Source organism: Salvelinus sp. IW2-2015, linkage group LG22 (genome assembly GCF_002910315.2).
Source record: "Salvelinus sp. IW2-2015 linkage group LG22, ASM291031v2, whole genome shotgun sequence".
NCBI lineage: Eukaryota > Metazoa > Chordata > Actinopteri > Salmoniformes > Salmonidae > Salvelinus > Salvelinus sp. IW2-2015.
In genome coordinates, this window is record NC_036862.1 from 13398110 (window position 1) to 13406176 (window position 8067).

Here is an 8067-nt window from a genome sequence, read left to right on the forward strand (position 1 = left end):
GACCACTACATTCCACTGTATCTCTTTTTAGTTTTAATGGAAAGAGGAGGAGAAGGAGGAGGAGGGGAAGCTGCCACGGAATATTTGGTGCATTTTYTTTTACTATGGGACCAGCTGCACCTGTTCTTGTCATAACTTGTCATGTGAATGATGTTTTGATTGGGACGGTCCCAAAGGGCTGTGTGGGAGCCTTTGAGGAGAGGCTTCTGGCTGTTTTGGGGCCAGGGACGGTGAAGGGGGCCGAGGGGTTTGTTATATCATGGTGCTGTTCTGGCTTATTTCATCCACGATGAAGAGAGCAGGAGGGGTCGTTAACAGAGAGAGAGAGGAAGAGCTGTCGCAACGATGATCGACTCTCCACAAGCTGCGTACAGGGAGTCAACTTTCTAGCCTCTCTTTCCTGCTGTGGAGAGAGAATGATGTTCCTCTCAAGCTAGTCTCCAGAGATTAAGATGACAGAGAGAGACAGTGTTCGGGAGTCCTGGAGCTGGTGCCAGAATAAGCTGCTGTTTACGTTTTGTCTCCTGGCAAACAATTATTAACACAAACACCATGAAGGAATACTGAAAACATTTTTTCTCTACTTCTCCACTGCTGGCACCTGCACCATTGAGACTGAGGGTGGATGACAGTAATGTCTTCTTCTCCTCTTCTCCTCCGTGTAAACTTTAGAGAGGAACCCAAAGAGGCCACGCATAAACGAYACCTCCACAGTCACAAACCGTTCCCCTCCACACAAAAACACCCCTACGCCGAGCTTCTCTCTCCAGCACTCCAATGTATTGCGTGTGTTTGTGACTGACTGAAAGAAAGAGACAAATAAAGTGAAAGAGAGAAATAGGAGAGTAGAATAGGAACTTTCTCCTTGCAATCTCAACGGAGAGGAACCAGATCATTTTATTCCAAATGTAAACGTTAACGATATCATTATTATGAGTTGATTTATTCCTTTCGTGACAAAGTTGGCACCAGCCTTTGGATTTACTTCTTGTTTGAAAGTTCCTGCATATTATTTAATCTTTTAGTTGAGAGAGTATATCAAAATAGATGTATTTATCTTTATGGAGGGAGGGGAGGCAAAAAAACATGGTTGGGATCATGGGGGTACTTAAAATGTATAAATAGTCTTGTCTTTTTTTTGTTCATTTCAAAGCATTTTGTTTCTGATCGATGGAACTGAATTTGTGTCTGAGAGGAGGATTGCAAGAGGTATTTGAAAAAGGCAGGTTTACAAAGCAGTGTTTCTAGAATGAACCAAGTGTTATCATGGATTGTACTCTTGACAGAGAACATGCTAATCTACTGGTTTGTGCTGCATCTCTCTCCTATGTGGTGATCAGCAGGCATGCCTTTAAGAGAAGAGAAAAGATTGAGGAAAATACGATGGAAAATAAGTATTGCAGCATGATCCCTGAAGACAGGCGGGAGAGCGGCAGACAGAAAGGAACGCTCGTTGGGAAAAGCTCTGTAGCACCAGCAATAAAAACCCAACACACTCGCTCAACACCACTGAAGACACGGTTCAGCTTTTCTGCAACAGTGGTACACTCTAAAAGGGATCCCACATTTACAGCACAATGCCTTTTGACCCTGCAGTGAGGCCAGACACGGGAGGTGGAGGGCGGGGGTGTCCTTGTTGTGGATGTATTGAGGGAGGGGTGTGCACACTGAGCAGTAGTAGTGTCCATGGCGATAACATTATAAGAAGGCCAAACATGACCAGCGAGGTACATCACCATACTGTACATTGTGCCTCCACGTGCAGGCGTGTGTGTTCGTTGGTTTATGTCCTGTCCAGAGAGAGAATCCCCATCAGCATGGTTCTGCTTGAGTGAAAATGTTTGGGCCGGAACATTCTCCTGGTGTTCTACCCCAAGGTCATATAGGAACCCTGTAATGGGAGTCACCCCAAGCACTGCCCAGGGACACACAGCCTGGAGTGTGTAACGTACAGGCTCTACGAAACACTCTGTAGGGAGCAGGAGAGAGAAGAGGGAGAGGGGGGTTGCTGGAGACATTGACATCAACAGCATGTGTTCTTTTGGCACGTGCGTCTGGTACACTGTAAAACAGAGTAGGCAGCTCAGGTTGGAGATGTTTGGGTTTACAGTGACACCGGCTGGGCCCGGACCAAACCAACTTCGCAAGCCAAGCCGAGAAAACAGACATGGGAGAAGAAATATGGCTGGAACCTGGAAAGCCACCAAGCCTCTAGTTGCACATTTGTTTGAAAAGAACAGGAAATGTCCTAAACAGAACRACAGAAAGCCATGACAAAGTCCCCGCTAGTCACACAATGACAGAGGATTACAACCGCAGAGAGACACGTTTATGGAGATARAACCGTTCAGAACTGTCCCCATGTAAGATGGCCGACAAAATGCGGCTCTACGAAATCAGCCTCTCTAGAGTTGTATCTCTATGTATGAGTCCAGCTATCCACGCTCCTCCTCTCTATCCTCACTGAGCACACTGCTGGTGTGGTTGTATAGTCTTACTGAGGTGTGACTGATGAAGTAGCCAGAGAAGGCTCTTTATTCGTTCAGTCTTGTCTGTGATTAACCCACTGATACTAGTAGATAATCTCTAGTATAGAATTAGTCCCCTTCTTCAGAGCTCGTTGAATGGCCGTGGGATTGGATGAGGAGGAGCCTTGTTCTTAGAAGACTGCTGAGAAGGCGTAATAATAGAGGTTAAGGCCGGGCTTTCTCTAAATTATCCTGGGCGCTTCTCTTTAAGAAAACGGTTTGGGAAGGTTGGTCTGAAGTGTAGTTGTCACGAATGTTCTCCTCCTCGTCTGAGGAGGAGCAAGGATCGGACCAAAATGCAGCTGGTGATGAATACATGTTGATTTATTAAACAAGACGAACACTAAGCACACTTGAATAACTACAAAACAACGTAGACAGACTTGAACATGAAAACTTATAGAACACAAAGAACGCACGAACAGGAACAGACTAAACAAACGAAACAGTCCCATGTGGTAACAACACTGACACGGAAGACAATCACCCCCAAACAAACGGTGTGAACAGCCTACCTTAATATGGTTCTCAATCAGAGGAAACGTCAAACACCTGTCCCTGATTGAGAACCATATACGGCTAATTACCAATGAACCTAAACATAGAAACACATAACATAGACTGCCCACCCAGCTCACGTCCTGACCAACTAAACAAAGCTAAACAAAGGAAAATAAGGTCAGGAACGTGACAGTAGTATAGTAGTGTACATGTACAGTCCCCATGTGTCTGTCTCCTGCTCTCCTGTCTGGTCTCATTGAGGGTTATATAACAGGGTTGGGATAAGGACACTTCCCAAAGTGAACACTTCACAGGGTTCTAGTGGTCCAATGCTCTCTCCAGTCTATATGTGAAAATTATGCAATTTTCTTTTCTTAATTTGTTTCCTTTTTTCTGGCTTGTGGATTCATTTTGTTGTCTTTTTCTCTTTTTTGTACAGTGATGTAATTGAAAGACCTATCGAAAAAGCAGTTTTTTTCCTATGTAAAGAACAAAACATTTTAAATGTACAAACTGGGGGGGGTGTGTTGAAATGTGATCACATGTATTGTATCCCTTGCCAAAGTGATATACAAATTACATGGGGTTTAAAATGTATTCTTTTTTAAGGCATGCACAATGGCTAAAATAAGCATGTTTCTACCTGTTTTTGAAAACTCAATCTTTAAAAGAAAGAAGAGTTTTTTTAGTTGTCGTCCAAGCTTCGGAGATAAAACGTGTAATTAAGTCTTGATGTCAAGAATCTCTAATTTCCAACTCTTTTACAAGTCAGTACCAACCCAATAGGTCATTTCTAAATGGAATAGGGTAGGATTCAGCCCTGCTGTTTTTTTACCAGCATTTTGAGGTACTTTACCTGCTATAAAAAGATTAAGATTTTTTTTCAACAACAACACTTAAGATGTGGATACTCTGAATTGTACTTGTGTGTACTGTAAGCCACACTTTTCAGGGTAAATACAACAGTACATTGACAAAATAAAGGAAAAAACATTCCAGAGTAATGCAAATGAATTACGACTGAATGAATTAAGTCTGATGAAAGGARCAGTGAAGCCCTAAGACAACAGTAACATTATGGGGACTGTGTAGCCCTCTGCTTCAGGTCAACACATTGAGGGCTACTGCACAACATACAAACAGTCTCAGGAATTATGCACTTCTAAATGATTAACAATCTTTTAAAACTAGGCTTTTTATTCATATTTCTACAATTAATACAACAAAACTTTTCTAAACGCTGTCAGACAACATCTGCATCCTTTCTTACACAGAAAACCCATCAGGAAACATCATATAGATAATAAGGCACATCAAGTATTGTCAATCAGTACACACATGAGAAAGTTAATGTATTACTACATACACATTCTCAAGACTAGTTTGATGGCAAGAAMATCCCTTTAATCTGCAGAGTTACGGCAAAACAGACCCATAACCCTACTTCTGTGGCCACGTCCTTGTATCCAAGCCTAAACCAGCCCTCTTGCCTAAAACGTTGGTGCTATCAACCCTCATCATGGGTTGCATTGAATCAGTGACAAGGAAGGTCATTTACAAGTTCAGATAAATATTTCCGAGGAGATGGAAGCAAGGACCTACAGACAGCTCACGCACTCTTCCAATTGGCAGGAACGGACACCATCTGTGGTGGCAGAGAGCAAACCTTAGAGGTTGTGACACTTTTAAATACCTGCTATACCGTCACTCTAGCACACTACTACCACCAGTGCCACCTGTCCTAACCTCACATGTAGGGCTGCATCAAACCAGTGGCATAGGGGGTGTGGAGAGGTAACAGACCCAGGTTTACGTCATCAGGTCTGGCACCACCGACTCTTGAGACAAAGGGACCCGTCCTGTCTCTTATACACATCTAGATGTGTATAAGAGACAGCCTGCTGTACTGTCACTCTAGCGCACTACTACCACCAGCGCCACCTGTCCTAACCTCACATGTAGGGCTGCATCAAACCAGTGGCATGGGGGGGGTGTGGAGATGTAGTCGACCTGTCTCTTATACACATCTAGATGTGTATAAGAGACAGGCATTGAAGGTCTCCAAGAACACAGTGGCCTCCATTATTCTTAAATGGAAGATGTTTGGAACCACCAAGACTCTTCCTAGAGCTGGCCGCCCCAGCCAAACTGAGAAATTGGGAGAGAAGGGCGTTGGTCAGGGAGGTAACCAAGAACCCAATGGTCACTCTGACAGAGCTCTAGAGTTCCTCTGTGGAGATGGGAGAACCTTCGAGAAGGACAACCATCTCTGCAGCACTCCACCAATCAAGCCTTTATGGTAGAGTGGCCAAACGGAAGCCACTCCTCAGTAAAAGGCACATCACAGCCCGCTTGGAGTTTGCCAAAAGGCAACTAAAGAACTCTCAGACTATGAGAATCAAGATTCTCGGGTCTGATGAAACCAAGATTTAACTCTTTGGCCTGAATGCTGAGCGTCACGTCTGGAGGAAAACTTGCACCATCCATACGGTGAAGCATGGTGGTGGCAGCATGATGCTGTGGGGATGTTTCTCAGCGGCAGGGACTGAGAGACTAGTCAGGATTGAGGGAAAGATGAACAGAGCAAAGTACAGAGAGATCCTTGATGAAAACCTGCTCCAGAGCGCTCAGGACCTCAGACTGGGGCGAAGGTTCATCTTCCAACAGGACAATGGCCCTAAGCACACAGCCAAGACAACGCAGGAGTGGCTTCGGGACAAGTCTCTGAATGTCCTTGAGTGGCCCAGCCAGAGCCAGGACTTGAACCCGATCGAACATCTCTGGAGAGACCTGAAAATAGCTGTGCAGCAACGCTCCCAATCCAAGACGATCTGCAGAGAAGAATGGAAGAAACTCCCCAAATACAGGTGTGCCAAGCCTGTAGCGTCATACCCAAGAACACTTGATGCTGTAATCGCTGCCAAAGGTGCCTCAACAAAGTACTGATTAAACGGTCTGAATACTTATGTAAATGTGATCGTTTTTGCTTTGTCATTACGGGGTATTGTGTATAGATTAATGAGGGAAAAAACGATTTAATACATTTTAGAATAAGGCTGTAAYGTAACAAAATGTGGAAAAAGTCAAGGGGTCTGAATACTTTCCTAAGGCACTGTATGATGAGTTGTGACAGTGTTTGCAACATGTTTACCAGATTTTGTTACAATACGAATATCTGTGACTGATTTATATGCATTTATGTGCCAGACCACGCCCACGTGAATGTTTATTGGTCAAGAGCGGCCATGTTGTTTTAGGTACTAGTCTGGAAAATATTGCGTTGAGAGATCTTTGTCCATAGATGCCACATATCAAGTTTCATGCAGATTGGTAATTCGATGCCAGAGGAGTAGAGTTGTAAGTCTTTTTCACAATATTGTAAATGGCGGAAAATCCATCATAGCAGACCTTATTTGTTTCTTGTGAGGAGAGGGACCTACTGTATGTACAGAATTACATGACTTTTGGTCAAATRGAGTGAGGGGTGTGACCTTTTAAAGTTAGCATTTTCAATAACTTGTTATAACGCCACAGTCTGGCCAAACAGTGTCATTTTGTAAATGGCGGATCTCTATTGCAAGATGCATCATTCACCCAAGTTCCGTCAAAATTAGGCCAGTGCTGTCTGAGATATCGCATGTGACGAACGTACTAACGGACGGGTATAGATCCACAGTCCCCTCCCCAATTTTCTTTGTGGAGGACAATGATGATCAACTACATTATCAGCTAAAGGCTGGCAAAAATACCCAACATTGTCTATTGTGTCAAAACATGCTTTTAAAATGGACCCTAGCCTGCTAGATCTGTATTCTCATTGGCCACAATAAGCAAGGAAATCACTACTTCATGCAAGACAGACTTGCATCGTTCAAGGGATTAGTAGAACGTGTCATAAGAATTTGAACATGAGAATTGGTATTGATGATACTTGTTACATGCCTTTAGTATCCCACTCTCCACTCTGAGAGTCTGAGCCATGATGAAGCCAGCTCTGTCTTGTCATGTGAAGGACATGACACCCACTGAGTCTGAGGCTTTGACGTGCTGATGTAGTCGACACAAACAGCCACACCGAGCTGGATTAGGAATATTTMGTTTATGGGGGCAATTTCAAACCCTTTAATCTCTCATGATATCAATAGTAACTAGGCAATTTCATTAAATTGAGTGCTGCTTGATCTAGTGAGGACGGGGCTAAGGCCGTGAGGTTTTTCAGAAGAGAAGCTTTAGTGTGGGGAAAACGACTACCTGTCCCCTCACCTGACACAGTGGCCCCTTTGAGTCATAAAGTAGCATACAAATTAGAGTAAACAATTTACATAAAGCTTATGATTCTTGATCCACACCACCACTGCACTGTCAAATGAAATKAAGCTACCTAATAGGAGTGGTTGCTACGGTAACGTCATGAGAAATAATATCAAGAACGTGTTCGGGTACGAGAGTGGGTTGAGGACGAGGTAATGTCTATATTTGGCTCGGTTGCAACCACAGGGTACTAAAATGACTGAACGTCAGGTATATGTTTTCTTAAGGAGCAGAAAGGGAAATGTATTAGCTGTAGAAGAACATGTGATTGTTTCATCATAGCTCTGTATGTCTCCAACACCGAAGTGGACATAACAAAAATGCTAAGAAAGAAAAAAACACTTGTTTGTGATTTTTAACGGAAAATCTGTTGTTTTGACTGCAGATTTTATTTTATATCCAACTGAGCTTATTTGAAGGTTTCTTGACCATTGTGTCTGACTTGTACTGTACTGTATGTAAATACTGAATAAAACCTTGAATGTTACACATGCTGAGCTTGACCTTGTGGTGATTGACAGTGTGCAGCCCTCTCTGGAGGGATGTAGGTGTCAAAATATCAAACCATTTTCTGCATGTGTTTGTGTGCATGAGAGACAGAGACCGAGAGAGAGATGGGAAACCAAAATGTCAGATTGTCCACGTGAATGGAATCGAAAAACAAAAGCAGTATGTTATAATATGACACATCAAAATGTGCTGCTGCTGAAGTGATAAAACTGTGATA